The 17548-nt window shown below is 40.0% G+C and overlaps 1 protein-coding gene across 1 annotated transcript in view; it reads left to right on the forward strand.

Annotated features, from left to right (window-relative positions):
• The window catches only part of LOC136872711 (neuronal calcium sensor 2), a 1371956-nt gene that overhangs the window by 685093 nt on the left and 669315 nt on the right, over positions 1–17548 (forward strand). The window contains exon 5 of the mRNA XM_068227282.1: positions 8078–8123. The gene's annotated coding sequence lies outside the window, so the exon portion shown is untranslated. The remainder of the gene's footprint in view (positions 1–8077; positions 8124–17548) is intronic.

Below are 17548 nucleotides of genomic sequence, written 5' to 3' on the forward strand. Positions count from 1 at the left end.
ATTGGACCAGGTTATTTATGATTCTGAAGATGATAGGGATCAGATACCGAGAACGAAGAATTATCTACAACCTGTATAAAAATCAGTCTGCAGTGATAAGAATCGAGGGCTTTGGAAAAGAAGCAGCAATCCAAAAAGGAGTGAGGCAAGGCTGCAGTTTGTCCCCTCTCCTTTTCAATGTTTCCATAGAACAGGCAGTAAAGGAAATCAAAGAGAAATTTGGAAAGGGAATCACAGTCCAAGGAGAGGAAATCAAAACCTTGAGATTTGCCGATGATATTGTTATTTTATCTGAGACTGCAGAAGATCTCGAGAAGTTGCTGAATGGTATGGATGAAGTCTTAGGTAAGGAGTACAAGATGAAAATAAATAAGTCCAAAACAAAAGTAATTGAGTGCAGTCGAACGAAGGCAGGTGATGTAGGAAATATTAGATTAGGAAACGAAGTCTTAAACGAAGTAGATGAATATTGTTACTTGGGTAGTAAAATAAGCAACGATGGCAGAAGTAAGGAGGACATAAAATGCAGAGTAGCACAAGCAAGGAAGAGCTTTCTTAAGAAAAGAAATTTGCTCACTTCAAACATTGATATCGGAATTAGAAAGATGTTTTTGAAGACTTTTGTGTGGAGCGTGGCATTGTATGGAAGTGAAACATGGACGATAACTAGCTCAGAAAGAAAGAGAATAGAAGCTTTTGAAATGTGGTGTTACAGAAGAATGCTGAAGGTGAGATGGATAGATCGAATCACGAATGAAGAGATACTGAATCGAATTGGTGAGAGGAGATCGATTTGGCTACATTTGACGAGAAGAAGAGATAGAATGATAGGACACATCTTAAGACACCCAGGACTTGTTCAGTTGGTTTTTGAAGGAAGTGTAGGTGGCAAGAACGGTAGGGGTAGACCAAGGTATGAATATGACAAACAGATTAGAGCAGATGTAGGATGCAATAGTTACGTAGAAATGAAAAGGTTAGCACAGGATAGGGTGGCATGGAGAGCTGCATCAAGCCAGTCTATGGACTGATGACTCAACAACAACAATGGTCAAAGAGGTGCTAATCTGCCCGGTGAATATGGTGAAGGATTTTGCAGCCATTCTGATGCAGGTGACGTGATATGGCACCACAAGCGGTGTAGTAGTTCATGGAATTGGGTGTAACCATAACTTCTGTTTGTTGGACACTTGCCTACAAGCAGAAAAATCAGTAACGCCGTTTGATGTGAAGTAACTACTACAAATCTGCGTCATGCTGTCCATAACAAAGACGTTGCTTGCATGTTCTTCGTGTTTTCCGTTTTCTCGCAATGTCCTGTCCGCCACTACCCTAGAAACGAACTGGCCATGGCTGTTTGGACTAGACGTTGCTCCTCGTTACTGTCATGTTCTTTTATTTGAAAGGTTTCCTTAGAGTGGATATTTCAGTCACAATTACGAAGATGCAGTGAACTTGGGATTTGTGCTATGGGAATATTATATCGTGTATTATAATGTTCGAAACTATGTAGAAAAGTAATCTAACATATTGAGAATTCACAGGGCGATAAATTATTTGAAAGTACTGTTCCAAGTTTTAATAGATAAATTGTAATGTTTTCTGTATACGTCTTTATTTTCAATTTTTGAATATTTTTGTGTTGATTTTTAACTTCCTCTTATATTTTTACCGAATTATTTTTTAATTCCTTGTTCGTTATACAATTTAACTGTGATTTATTATCTCGTTAAGATTATTCTTACAATCTTACGTCAAATTAGTTATTTTCTCCCAGTTATAGACTATTTATCCATAAATTATTTAACATTAGGGGCCGATGACCTAGATGAAATGAAATGCCGTATGGCTTTTAGTGCCGGGATATCCCAGCACGGGTTCGGCTCCCCAGGTGCAGGTCTTTCTATTTGACTCCCGTAGGCGACCTACGCGTCGTGATGAGGATGAAATGATGATGAAGACAACACATACACCCAGCCCCCGTGCCATTGGAATTAACCAATTAAGGTTAAAATCCCCGACCCGGCCGGGAATCGAACCCGGGACCCTCTGAACTGAAGGCCAGTACGCTGACCGTTCAGCCAACGCGTCGGACACCTAGATGTTAAGCCCCTTTAAACAACAATCATCATCACTGTTTAACCTTGATGAGGATCTAAATTATTACACCTGTTCGGGAAAGGAAACCACACCCCATGGCGCTACAGTAAGGTGACCAGATTACAAGCATGAGGATACGGGACACTCCGACTGCCGTTGATTATTAGGCCTTATTTAAGATTAGAATTTCTTAACACGAACCACAGAGCTCACAAAGAGTACCATTTATTTATAGAATTATTATTATTATTATTATTATTATTATTATTATTATTATTATTATTATTATTATTATTGTTATTGTTAAAAATGGAAGCGGCCCAATTCCAGCACATAATAAAATCGTCAGCTGTTGTAAAAAAAATACTGTTCACTATGCAGGATTATAAATTGCCCTTTTTAAATTTTATATACCTACGTCTGTCTCACTGTGGATAGGGATGGTGGAATAATGCCCACGGTATCCCCTGCCTGTCGTAATAAGAGGTAACTAAAAGGGGCTCCAGGGGCTCATAACTTGCGAGCGTGGTTTGGCAACCATGGAACCCTTAGCTGAGTTCTGGCATTGCTTCCATTTACTTGTATCAGCCTCCTCATTTTCATCTATCCTATCCGACTTTCCTTGGTCAACTCTTGTTCCTTTCCGAGCTCGACGGTGTTATGTAGGGAGGCCTAGGGAATATTTCATTTTCAAGCCCTTCATGGCCCTTGTCTTTCTTTGGCCCTTACCTTCATTTTTCGAAGTGTCAGATCCCTTCCAGTTTTCCCATGATTAGTTTTAATAGAGGATGGTTGCCTAGTTGTACTTCCTCTTAAAACAATTATAACCACCACACCACCACCATCTCACCGGTTTGTTACGTTTAGTGCCAACCAAACTAACTGTAATTACTTTACACAATGAGAAATATGCATCAGAGCTTTGTGGTAAATACAGTTTAAACATGGCATTTTAAAATATACAGGACGGTTCACGAAAAGCTGGACAATAAGCATCCGGTAAATTTTTGTGGAGAGACAGAGACAACGGGACGTCTGGTCACTCTACACTACAGCCTAGCAAGCCAACACTGTTCAGCCCCAAGGCTTGCATATTACGAGGTGACGCATGGTCAGCGCGATGGGTTTCCTCGTTCATTATTCTTGACTTTCTAGACTGGGGCTGCTATATTACCGTCATATAAGTCATGTTCTCGCGTTGCTTGAGTAGAACTAGAACCAGTCCTCCGATTCCGGTAAAAATCCCTGGCCTGGTCCGAAATCGAACCCAGGGCTTCCAGGAAACAAGTTCGCTACCCCTAGTCCACAGAGCCAGCTTAAGGGTCAAATACAGTATTCCAATTGTGTAAAGCGCTTGTTGCCAACTTAAGCTGCAGGTCTGTTTTTTTTTAATTAGATGTTTAATGGGAGAATATAATCATATACGACCCCTGGGTTTTCAGCTTCTTACAGTAATTACAATATTCAATAATTAGGCAACCCAGTTTTCAAATACCGCTGTACTTAATTACATAGATATCCAAAGTTTAGTAACATATTTCTTTTTTCGTTACTTGTTTCTTGAAGTTTGTAAAGGTAGTATTTCGTCGAGCTTCGACTATCAGGTGCTGGCCAAGATTCAAGCTGATTAAACTTCTTCTCTCTCTTGATGATGTGACTTTTAAAGTAGTTCGTAAACTGTTTTTAAAGAACCTCATCCTCCATTATAATTTCAAGGATGTTTCAGAGTGATACGAACTACCCTCGATCGTTTCTGAAGCTCCCAAAGCGTGTATTATGAGATGACCTAGAAATCGAAGTTCAAATCTTACTGTAGATTACTGATAATATGTCTGTAACATACATACATACATACATACATACATACATACATACATACATACATACATACATACATACATACATACATACATACATACATATTCATTACAGATTGTCGTGCATTGCAGCCTCTGTCTGTAGGTTTCCTAAAATTCATTCTAAACATTCTCTAGAAAATTGATTTAACTTCGTATTTTTTTGATATTTTGGTCAAATAATTGTATTTGCTTTACATAATTAATTAAAATTGAGCCATAGGTCGCCCAATAGAGTTCCGATTTCTTTACTATATTTAACATTGTGTATTATTACGGGTATCTTATAGTGTTAATATTTTATAATGAACTTGTGTGTTTGACAGACTGAAAGATATTTTTAATTATATCTCTACTATCTGGTGTAGTAAAACAAAAATCGGAATTGACACTCAGGCAGTGTGAATGGCGCCAAATGAACATGTCTGCACACGGTAGCTGAGGCCATAGATGATGATGATGATGATGATGATGATGATGATGATGATGATTAGTAGTAGTAGTAGTAGTAGTAGTAGTAGAAGAAACTTTTTAAATAATTGATCTGGAAGAATTTTGGATTTTCATTAAAGGAAATTCAATTTAAACTGGCTTCCAGTGTACAGGGTTACGAGTTCGATAGATTTTTGGGGACCTAAAAACGTGTAGCCATTATGTCATTTATGTCGAAATGTTGAAGATCCCTGGTGCACACGTAGGCTACTACTTACTTCTCGACATTTCAGTTCCTCTCCGTTTTCTCGATTTAGCTGCTAAGAACGTTAATTATGGTGTAGAACAGGATTCAGTTCAGCACTGAAATTAGCCAGCAAGTCTCGGGAGTTGTTTCCCAGTATTATCTTACCCACCGCATTCTTCCCACTCTACTGTTTCCATTCGCAGTTCATTAAATTATCGCCGATGATGACAATTTCAATCAAGTGTGATTAATAATGTATACTTATTGTGTTTAACGTATTAATACTTTTTTTTAACGCCAGAAAATATAATTTCGAAATTTCCCGCGATTTTCAGGTTTATTCATTTTCTGCCCCTTTTTTCTACAAGACAAGGAAATTTGCTCATTTTTCTCTCGTTGTGGGAAATTTTCCTCGTATTGACAGTAATGCGCGTAAGCCATCCAGTTTGCGGCAATTGTATTGTCGTGGAATCGTTCATGTGGACAATATTAACTTCTGTATTACCTTCCATGCTGTTTCCTGTTAAGATCGACTCCGCAATTCAGTTGGTCACGAGTTCGCTGTCTGAGCTTAACTCGCTTTATCTGTTATTCGCGGTATTCAAAGGTGATTGGTCACGGGTCCACTATTCATTTTTACTGACACGTTAAAAAATTTCATTTTCTCGTAAATTTCCACTCTGGCAACTTAAGACCCAATAGCAGTTAAAGCCCAAGAAACGAAAGAGCTCTTGAAGAGGACTATGCTTTGTTAGAAGAGAAAGCAGGGGACCTAGACTAGAAGTGAATATATGAAGACGGGAGATACAGAGGGAGCAAGAGGAAGGACCACAGTAAGATTACATGGGAAGGAATATCAGAGGATTACAACTTTAAATATCTAGGATCAATAATATCAGTGGACAATAAAACCTCTGTGGAAATACAGGAAAGGATAACGAGTGGGAACCGATGCTTTTTACGCCTTGCAAAATATGTTTAAATCGAGGAATGTTAGCAGGAATACGAAAATAAAAATATACACAACAGTATTAAGACCTATAGTGATGTACGACTCAGAATGCTGGATGATTGCCACCAGAGAAGAACAGTGGCTGTTAGGTGGGAGAGGAAGATATTGAGAAAGATATTTGGAGCTGTTAGAGATCAGGATGGATGGAGAATGAGGATAGATGCCGAGTTCCAAGGATTGTTTGGCCAGTCAGATATTGTAGTTAAAATCAAGCAAGCAAGAATTAGGTAGGCTGGTCATGTCCAGAAGGCCGGCCCCGTGGTGTAGGGGTAGCGTGCTTGCTTCTTACCCGGAGACCCCGGGTTCGATTCCTGGCCAGGTCAGGGATTTTTACTTGGACCTGTGGGGTGGTTCGAGGTCTACTCAGTCTGCGTGATTAGAATTGAGGATCTATCTGACGGTGAGATAGCAGCCCGATCTAGAAATTCAAGAATAACGGTCGAGGGGATTCGTCGTACTGACCACACGACACCTCGTAATCTGCAGGCCTTCGGGCTGAGTAGCGCTCGCTTGGTAGGCCAAGGCCCTTCAAGGGCTGTAGTGCCGTGGGGTTTGGGGGTCACGTCCAGAGAATGGAAGAAACCACTACTATCAAAAAGGTCTTTGTAGGAAAACTCGAAGGAAGAAGGTGGGGCCTTCCACCCCAGGAAAAGACGGATTGACGATGTTCAAGACTACCGTTTCACGGACTAAATAAATATTTATGTACTAATTGCACAAGCAATCGTATTTCCTTACAAGTAAAATTAAGACAAGGTTTATTGCTTTTATCCGCCATTTCACCTACAAGAAGTAAACAAAACATTATTGACAGTCATCTTTCCTTGCAAGTCACTGCTACCAAGATCTTATATTTCCTTCTTCGCCTGAGTTTAACTTAGGCCGGCCATTATAAGACTCAACATCGGTTTAAACTCAACTTACATTTTAACTCAATCTTCAGTTTAAAGCCTCATTATAATACCGGCCCTTAATAAAATAAAGTGAAAGTATCTCAAAGAACATTCAAAGACTTGTAGTTGTCTTTCTCACTCAATGTATCATTGTAATAAAGATGGCATCAAAGAAAAAATGAATTAATTTTCCTCTGATCACAAACTAAAGAACGACCAATAGAATGGAGAGTAAAAACGCATATAATTTCACATATATACGATATATTTGTGTGCCTACTTCGGATATTACCAATGTCTGTTCAATGGCGTCAATAGCTGGTGATTTTCATGATGATGATTGTTGTTGAAAGTGACGTCCCCTTGCTCGGAAAACTCGTAGTGCCCGTGGACTTTCAATAATTTGAACCAATTCTTCGTCTTCGCTTAGTATTTCTTCAAACACCTCAAGAATATCTTGAGATCCATTCATTCTGCCATGTTGTAAGGTTATGTATTCTTAAACTTCAGTTTAAACGGTAGATGAGTGGCAGTAAAATTAATATCTTGTTAAACTTAAGATCAAGTTTAATAATACACGACTAACGTTAAACCGAAGTTTAAACTGAACCAACAGTTTAAACTTCTATTATAATACCGGCCCTAAGTGAAGTTACAGGTGAGATGTGTAACGTTTTTGTAAGAGGAATGAAAGAGTCAATTTTGCTTTCCTTAGAACGCAAACCAAACCCTCGCAATTCTTAAGACGGGCGATATACTGCACACACGTAGCACTGGCGACAAATTGCTCCTGTGGTTCATCCATCTCAGGAGGGAGAGAAAGAACAAGCTTCCACTTTCATTTCCCTCGCTAGAGTAAGCAAGGAGCAGGCTGCTATGAAGCTTGCTCTTCACTTGGATATTGTCCTGCCACTCGTCGTACAAGTGGTTCGCGAGAACAATTGCAGCTAGCCTTGCGGGAGAAGCAACGCAAAAAGACTTCAGCACGGAAATGTGTCTGTGTTTTGCCAGCTATTCGTCTCTCTTTACTTCCAACGAAATGCCAGAAGCATGTCTTACTCGCCCTCACGAGCTCCGGTTCTCAAGAACCACTTAATACATCTCTTCTGTCCTATAAATGACCTACTTGCTTATTTATTTATGTATGTATTTATTGACTGACTGATTCGCATAGTCTTTCTTTAAAAAAATTGATGTTGACAATGAGCCTTGTGTCGCTGGACTAGTGGCTCAGTCGGTTGAGGTGCTGGCCTTCTGTACCCAACTTGGCAGGTTCGATCCTGGCTCAGTCTGGTGGTATTTGAAGGTGGTCAAATGCGTCAGCCTCGTATCGGTAGATTTACTGGCACATAAAAGAACTCCTGCGGGACTAATTCTGGCCCCTCGGCGTCTCCGAAGCCGTAAAAAGTAGTTACTCTACTGTAGTTGTAATGAATAACTTGTTTAATAATAATATGCAAATTAAGTTGTACTTATGTAGCTTACAATAACTCTCTCGGTCTGATTTCTGCTAACATTCGTCTGTCTTTACTTTCAGGTACCGTACAGTAGTTCAACGAGTAGTCCGCCTGAAGCTCATTAAAGTAAGTGAATATTGGACTGTTTCCTTATTTGCTATTTATTTTAATTTGGAAAATGCCCATTCGGTGACTCCTGTACTTACATTACCTTCACGAAATTATATGTTATGATAAGCGAGCCTTATATGCACATCATGTGATTCTGATATGTTAATCTTAGAAGTTTTGAGGATACTGTAATTGACCTTATTTACTGCAGACTGGTTTGCTTAAATTATTGTATTATTCTACTACTGATCAGTTTTCCTTTCCATGTCTGTGAAAACTCGCTGATAATTCTAGAGAACTTATGTTTTTGCTGTGAAAAATCTTAATTTTTACTACTAATCTGCCTAATCTGCCAGCATTATTCCGAATGTTTCTAATGATAAGGCTCATGTTGCTGAAGTCCTAATCTTATTCCAAATAGTTGCGGTCAGCATTAATACGGATCCGTGGTTTTCCGTGGTTTCCTATTTTCACACGTGGCAAAAGCTGGGGCTGTACGGTAATTAATGCCACGGCTGCTTCCTTCTCACTCCTATCCCATCGTCGCCGTAAGACATATCTGTGTCGGTGCGACGTAAAGAAAAATGAAAATTCACAGCCTCTTTCCAGTCATTCGACCGGGTCAGGAATGGAATGAATGGAGCCCCCATCTAGCGGCGATGATAGGAACTGTGCCGGCTGCCGAAGCCTGTCGCACTCCTCTGAGGCAATGGTGAATGAATGACAGATGAAATGAGATGATATTGCAGAGTGTTGCTGGAATGAAATATGACAGGGAAAGCCGGAGTACCCGGAGGAAAACCTGTCCCGCCTCCGCTTTGTCCAGCACAAATCTCACATGCAGTGATCAGGATTTGAACCACGGAACCCAGCGGTGAGAGGCCGGCGCTCTGCCGCCTTAGCCACGGATGCTTACGACGTGAAGCAAATTGTAAAATAAATAAATAAATAAATAAATAAATAAATAAATAAATAAATAAATAAATAAATAAATAAATAAATGGATGTAGCCCAGTTTTACGGCCGGATGCTCACGCCAACCATGTGTGGAGGGATATATTCAATATTGAGTGCTTCTGGTGGTTCTTAGTAGCGCGTTGTGTTGTGTATAAATGAAGATATGTATTAACAAGAACTCCAGCACCTACTCACTGATCTACAGAAATTAGCCAGATACGACTAAAATCCCAGGCCCGGCCGGAAATCTAACCCGGATCCCTCTGAACCTAAGGCACTACACTGACCATTCAGCCAAGGAGCTGGACATACGAGCTTCATAATTACCTCGAACAGAATTTATTCCATAGATAGTGCTGATATGAGTTGGGCGGATTTGTCATATCTTATTCAGAGTATTGACGAAAAAGTAATTTACTGGTTTACGAACGACATTTTGACAGTGCAAATATGACCAAACTGCAACAACATGATATGGCGATCATAGCCAGGACCTCAACTGTTACTTTGAATCCGAGCTATAGGTAGGTGACATTTAATTTAATTTCATTTGTATTATTTATTTATTTATTTATTTATTTATTTATTTATTTATTTATTTATTTATTTATTTATTTATTTATTTATTTATTTATTTATTTATTTTATTTGCTTTACGTCGCAACGACACAGATAGGTCTTACGGCTATGATGGGACAGGAAAGACCTAGGAGTGGGAAGGAAGTAGCCGTGGCTTTGATTAAGGTACAGCCTAGTGTAAGAATGGGAAACCATGGAAAACCATATTCAGGGCTGCCGATAGTGGGGTTCGAACCCACTATCTGCCGGTTGCAAGTCCACAACTGCTTGTTGCGGCATAGCTATTTCAGACACATTGCACACGTAAACATCTAGCCACAAAATTCAAAGAACTACCTCGCTCCTCATTTCCCTAGTACGCTTTTTCAGTAATGCCTAGGTCATCTATGACAGCTAATGGTGGAGATGTTGAGGATCCAACCAGCCTTCGTTCTGAGGACGGAACATTGTGGATATTCGCCAAATGCCTGTGGGGTAAAAACTTCCTTGTTTCTGATAATGAAGTGTAATAACCGATAGTGTATCTGGTTCGCGGCCATTATGTTCGATTGATCGATTCACATCGACTGCGCATTCCTTTCGTTCACATCTTTCCTTCTTTTTTCTCAGCTTAGTGATCGAATTAATCTCATTGATGTAATAATAGCATCTATAAAATACCAACCTTCGAACTAGTAGGGATGACATAAAAATGTTAGTGCTGAACTCTACAGTAGACGTATTATAAAGAAAGGAATAGAATTAAGCAATTTAATAGATATATACTTACCAGATATTGTAATAGGAGTTGAATCATGGCTGAGAAATATATAATGGATGCAGAAATATTCTCTCGGAACTGGAGTATGTATCGTAGAGACAGGATAGGAATGGTAGGAGCGGGAGTATTCATTCTGGTGAGAGAAGAATTTGTAAGCTACGAAATGTTAAAGATGACAAACATGAAATTCTGGGTATAAGGCTCACCTCTAAACATAATAGGCAACTTGATGTCTTTGGAGTGTACAGATCGAGAAAGGATAGCGCTGACGCTGATTCAGAATTGGTTGATAAGATAATCAGCTATGTGGGAAACGATATGGAAAGGAACGTGATTGTAGCGGGTGATCTCAATTTACCAAATGTCAATTGGGAAGGTAATGCGAACGACAGGAAGCATGAACAACAAATGACATATAAGTTAATATGGGAAAGGTAGCTGATTCCGAAAGTGATGGAACCAAGTAGAGCGAAGAATATTCCGGATGTGGTGCTGGTAAAACCAGATGAGCTCTATAGAGAAACCGAAGTAATAGATGGTATTAGAGATCACGAAGCTGTTTTTGCTACTTAAAAATAAATGTAATAAAAAGGAAGGTATTAAAATTAGGACTATTAGGCAGTACCATATGACTGATAAAACAGGCAAGAGTGAGTTTTTAAAAAGTAACTATGATCGTTGGAAAACAGTAACAGAATCTGTGATGGGTTTAAAGCAATTGTTGAGGAATGTGAAAACAGATTTGTATCTTTCAAGGTGGCAAGGAATGGTAAAGACCCACTATATTATAACAGAGAAGTAAAGAGACTATAAAGGAGGTGCAGGTTGGGAAGAACTAGAGTTAGAAATGTCTGTGGAAGTAAGGAGAAGTTGAAGGAACTTACTAGGAAATTGAATGTAGCAAAGCCAGCTAAGGATAACATGATATACCAAGCTCGATAGCTGCAGTCGCTGAAGTGTGGCCAGTATCCAGTAATCGGGTGATAGTGGGTTCGAGCCCTCCTCGGCAGCCCTGAATATGGTTTTCCGTGGTTTCCCATTTTCACTCCAGGCAAATGCCGGGGCTGTACCTTAATTAAGGCCACGGCCGCTTCCTTCCACTTACTAGGCCTTTCCTATCCCATCGTCGCCATAAGACCTATCTGTGTCGGTGCGACGTAAAGCAAATAGCTAATAATAATAATAATAATAATAATAATAATAATAATAATAATAATAATAATAATAATAATAATAATTTGTTACAAAGTAATTTGAAGATGCTTTTGGTTGGATTTCTGCGTTCGCTATTCATAAGAATGTACATTGTAATGGAAAGGAAGATCTCGTACTATTCAAAGACCATTTCTGATAGAGGGACGAACCACCGCTTGACGCTTCTTCAATCGCTGAACAGATGGGCTCATCAAGAGAACACTTCTCTTCATGTGCCGCCTAGATTGAGACATTTCTTTTTCTCTCCCGTTATCGATTCTCGCTACCGAACACTTCATTGACTTGTTTCCGAATGGGAGTATAAATTTCATCTCAGTTCTGTTCACAATTCTTGTGATAGGTTACTTCTTTTCATCTCTTAGAAATACTGTCGTTTTTTATTCATTTAAGCCGCTTAAGAAAATCTGCTAAGTGTGTTAATCTGTCTGATAACCTGTGCAGCAACACTTCGTATTATCTTTATTGTGTTTTTAATACCTATTAAGTAATATGATGTTACATACATATATAGGGCTGAAGGATGTTTATTTGTGATGCAGGTAAGTTGACAACTTTTATTATAATTTGGGTCTACCTTATTCAATACATAAAAATTGCTGCGTAGATTCAATTACAACATATATTTCAATCAGTACTAGTTTCGACGCCCCTCTGCGTCATCATCAGCTGATAGAAGTTTGTAGAAAATTTGACAATCATATAAGTTTATCAACGTCAAGTGTAGGGTAGCATCCTGCTTCATGAATTTACCGAGATCAGAACATTTTAAGCAAGCCTCGGATCTATGGGAGTAAGGGAGTCCCACTCCCATTTGACAGGCGAGGGACTCCTTGGAAACAACTTGGCGAACGAAATGGAATTCGATGGGGAGCTATCAATATTAATGAGGCTTATGGAAGAAAGAAAGTAGAACTGGCTGAGTCAGCAAAGGGGATGCATCTGGATGTGCTAGGAGTAAGTGATATACGGGTAAGGGGAGATAACGAGGAAGATATAGGAGATTATAAAGTGTACTTGACGAGTGTTAGAAAGGGAAGGGCAGAGTATGGGGTAGGGCTCTTTATCAGGAATACCATTGCACGCAACATAATTTCTGTTAGGCACGTAAATGAGCGAATGATGTGGGTAGATTTGTCAGTTGGAGGAATTAGGACAAGAATTGTGTCCGTGTATTCACCATGTGAGGGTGCAGATGAGGATGAAGTTGACAAGTTGTATGAAGCATTGAGTGACGTCAGGGTCAACAGCAAGGATAGAATAGTGCTAATGGGCGATTTCAGTGCGAGAGTTGAAAATAGAACTGAAGGATACAAAAGAGTGATTGGTAAATGTGGGGAAGATATGGAAGCTAACAGGAATGGGAAGCGTTTGCTGGACTTCTGTCTAGCTGTTACGATTACATTCTTCAAACTTAAGGCTATTCACCGCTACACATGGGAGGCTAGGGGTACCAGATCCATACTAGACTATATCTTAACCGACTTCGAATTCAGGAAATCTGTCAGGAATGTACGAGTTTTCCGGGGATTTTTCGATGATACAGACCACTATCTGATCTGTAGTGAACTAAGTATATCTAGGCCTAGGGTAGAGAGAGTGAAATCTGTCTGCAAACGAATAAAGGTAGAAAATCTCCAGGACGAGGAAATTAGACAGAAGTACATAGATATGATTAGTGAGAATTTTCGAACTGTAGACAGTAAGCAGGTTCAGGATATAGAAAGAACGGGTGACATACAGGGATGCTGTAGTAGAAACAGCAAGGGAATGCCTAGGAACAACTCTGTGTAAAGATGGGAAAAAGCGAACATCTTGGTGGAATGATGAAGTGAGAGCAGCTTGTAAACGTAAAAAGAAGGCTTATCAGAAACGGCTCCAAACAAGGGCCTAGGCAAACAGGGACTTGTACGTAGATGAAAGAAACAGAGTGAAACAAATAGTTGTTGAATCCAAAAAGAAGTCATGGGAAGATTTTGGTGATAACCTGGAAAGGCTAGGTCAAGCAGCAGGGAAACCTTTTTGGACGGTAATAAAGAATCTTAGGAAGGGGGGGGGGGAAGGGAAATGAAGAGTGTTTTGAGTAATTCAGGTGAACTCATAATAGATCCCAGGGAATCGCTGGATAGGTGGAGGGAATATTTTGAACATCTTCTCAGCGTAAAAGAAAATCTTCCTGGTGGTGTTGCGAGCAGCCAAGCTCATGGGGAGGAGGAAAATGATGTTGGTGAAATTACGCTTGAGAAAGTGGAAAGGATAATATATAGCCTCCATTGTCATAAAGTAGCAGGAATAGATGAAATTAGACCTGAAATGGTGAAGTATAGTGGGAAGGCAGGGATGAAATGGCTTCATAGAGTAGTAAGATTAGCATGGAGTGTTGGTAAGGTACCTTCAGATTGGACAAAAGCAGTAATTGCACCTTTCTATAAGCAAGGGAACAGGAAGGATTGCAACAAATATCGAGGCATCTCATTGAATAGTGTACCAGGCAAGGTATTCACTGGGTTCTTGGAAGGGAGGGTGCGATCAGTAGTTGAGAGGAAGTTGGATGAAAACCAGTGTGGTTTCAGACCACAGAGGGGCTGGCAGGATCAGATTTTCAGTATGCGCCAGGTAATTAAAAAATGCTACGAGAGGAATAGGCAGTTGTGTTTTTGTTTCGTAGATCTAGAGAAAGCATATGATATGGTACCAAGGGAAAAGATGTTCGCCATACTGCGAGACTATGGAATTAAAGTTAGATTATTAAAATCAATCAAAGGCATTTATGTTGACAATTGGGCTTCGGTGAGAATTGATGGTAGAATGAGTTCTTGGTTCAGGGTACTTACAGGGGTTAGACAACGCTGTAATCTTTCACCTTTGCTGTTCGTAGTTTACATGGATCATCTGCTGAAAGGTATAAAATGGAAGGAGGGATTGAATTAGGTGGAAACGTAGTCAGCAGTCTGGCCTATGCTGATGACTTGGTCTTAATGTCAGATTGTCCCGAAATCCTGCAGTCTAATATCTTGGAACTTGAAAATAGGTGCAATGAGTATGGTATGAAAATCAGCCTCTCGAAGACTAAATCGATGTCAGTAGGTAAGAAATTCAACAGAATTGAATGTCAGATTGGTGATAAAAAGCTAGAACAGGTCGATAGTTTCAAATATTTAGGTTGTGTGTTCTCCCAGATTGAATCAAGGTGTAGTAAAGCTAATGCAGTAATCTCGCAGTTGCGATCAACAGTACTCAGTAAGAAGGAAGTCAGCTCATAGACGAAACTATCTTTACATCGGTCTGTTTGCCGACCAACTTTACTTTACGGGAGCGAAAGCTGGGTGGACTTAGGATATCTTACTCATAAGTTAGAAGTAACAGACATGAAAGTAGCGAGAATGATTGCTAGTACAAACGGGTGGGAGCAATGGCAGGAGGGTATTCAGAATGAGGAGATAAAGGCTAATGTATGAATGAACTCGATGGATGAAGCTGTACGCATAAACCGACTTCGGTGGTGGGGTCATGTGAGGCGGATTGAGGGAGATAGGTTACCTAGGAAAATAATGGACTCTGCTATGGAGGGTAAGAGAAGTAGAGGGAGACCAAGACGACGATGGTTAGACTCAGTTTCTGACGATTTAAAGATAAGAGGTATAGAACTAAATGAGGCCACAGCACAGAGGATTGTGGCGACGTTTAGTAAATTCACAGGGGCTTGCGGACTGAACGCTGAAAGGCATACCAGTCTTTAATGATGATGTATGAATAATAATAATAATAATAATAATAATAATAATAATAATAATAATAATAATAATAATAATAATGTTAGTGGCTTTACGTCACACTAATTGTTTTTTACAGTTTTCGGAGATGCCGAGGTGCCGAAATTTAGTCCCATATGAGTTCTTTTGCGTGCCATTAAATCTACCGACACGAGGCTGACATATTTGAGCACCTTCAAATACCACCAGACTCAGCGATGTTCGAATCTGCTAAGTTGGAGTCAGAAGGCCAGTACCTTAACCGTCTGAGCCCGACACTACCCAGCGAACTCGCACTTTATATCATAGCCAACATTGGCACCTGATGCCTTAAAGTACAGTATACCGTTCAGTTCATGTCGAGAATATAAAAACCATTTAGCGCCAATGGTATTTCAGTGACGTGAACTATAGTGAATGTTTAGAACGATCATATCTGCGAAAAACACTACCTAACATCTGGACAGGTAGCGGCTATTTGGACTGCGAGCATATTCTACACTTGTCAGTTATAGGCCTACGCCATGGCTCTTCGTAGATAAGGTGGCTAAATCACACATCACCGAGCTCGATAGCTGCAGTCGCTTAAGTGCGGCCAGTATCGAGTATTTGGGAGATAGTGGGTTCGAACCCCACTGTCGGCAGCCCTGAAGATGGTTTTCCGTGGTTTCCCATTTTCACACCAGGCAAATGCCGGGGCTGTACCTTAATTACCACGGCCGCTTCCCTCCCAGTCCAAGCCGTTTCCTGCCCCATCGTCGCCATAAGACCTATCTGTGTCGGTGCGACGCAAAGCCAAAAAAAAAAAAAAAAAAAATCACACATCGCTCCTGTTGCCAGGAAAGAAGCTCAATTCCCAGTCTTCAACGCTTTTTTTTTCTCGTTCAGTGCCGTTTATTGCAGTGAATGTCATATTATCGCCTCATACCTACTTGTTCTAATGGATTTGTATTTGATCCTGAAAAGGACTGCTTTTATCGGATGTTACGTAGCCATCGTTGCCATAAGACCTATCTATGTCGGTGTGACGTAAAGCCAATTGTAAAAAACGTCTAGGCTACAAATTCAGCCATTGTAATGATGAAATAAATTAAATGATTTCAAAGACCCCTCGGGCTTGGTTCAGCTGCTTTTTGTTCATTGTTGAACACCGTAATCATCCGCCCTGTGCCTGATTGAGAACCGAAGTTGGTTAAGTGTTCGTGTACTCGGCGTAATGTCGCAAGATATGTTTTTAGTGCATTCGACAGGAATTTATCAGTGCTTAAGTACAAGAGGGCCAGAACAATTGACTGACTAGCATGTTAAATTCATTTACAGGAAAAATATCACGACTGTCTCATGCCATTAAGGCGAATAGTAGTTGACGATGATGATGATGATAATAATAATAATAATAATAATAATAATAATAAAATCAATTAATCAAATTAACACAGCAATATTGTTATTCTGTAACACAATTCGCTGAATATGCGCTGATTTCCGTATAGTGTGCGCACTTACAAGCTTTGGAAGTCGTGCTTTAATCAAAAGTAATTTATTGATTAATTGCAAAAATTACTAAATTCAAAATATTTTCGATTTAAAATTTTGCTTCCGACGTTTTCTTTTATCATTTTTGGTTATTTTTACCACATGATAACATCCTTCAGTATTCAATACAACCTCAGAAGACGGTACTGGACCCTCTCTTGTTAATTACTTCATGTATAAATTCGTGCATGTCTGCAATGTCTTCTTGGGGAGTGAGGTTCCATTCTTCTTCCAGTATATCTCGAAGTTGCTGCAGAGTGCCTGAAACTTATTGATGCACTCCCTCCCAAACATATCCCACACATTTTAAATTTCTACAAGTGGCTTTACGTCGCACCGACACATTTATGGCGAAGATGGGGCAGGAACGGCCTAGGAGTGGGAAGGAAACGGCCGTGGCCTTAATTAGGGTACAGCCTGGTGTAAAAATGGGAAACTACGGAAAACCATCTTCAGGGCTGCTGGCAGTGGGCTCCGAACCCACTATCTTCCGAATGCAAGCTCACAGCTCCGCGCCTCCAATCGCACAGCCAACTAACTCGGTCCACACATATTTGATGGGATTCAAGTCAGACCTGTCCATCCTCCGAATGTTGATGGCATTGAGGAAGCATGTCAGACATCTGGCCACACGATGTGAATTA

Source organism: Anabrus simplex, chromosome 4, assembly GCF_040414725.1.
Source record: "Anabrus simplex isolate iqAnaSimp1 chromosome 4, ASM4041472v1, whole genome shotgun sequence".
Taxonomy (NCBI): domain Eukaryota; kingdom Metazoa; phylum Arthropoda; class Insecta; order Orthoptera; family Tettigoniidae; genus Anabrus; species Anabrus simplex.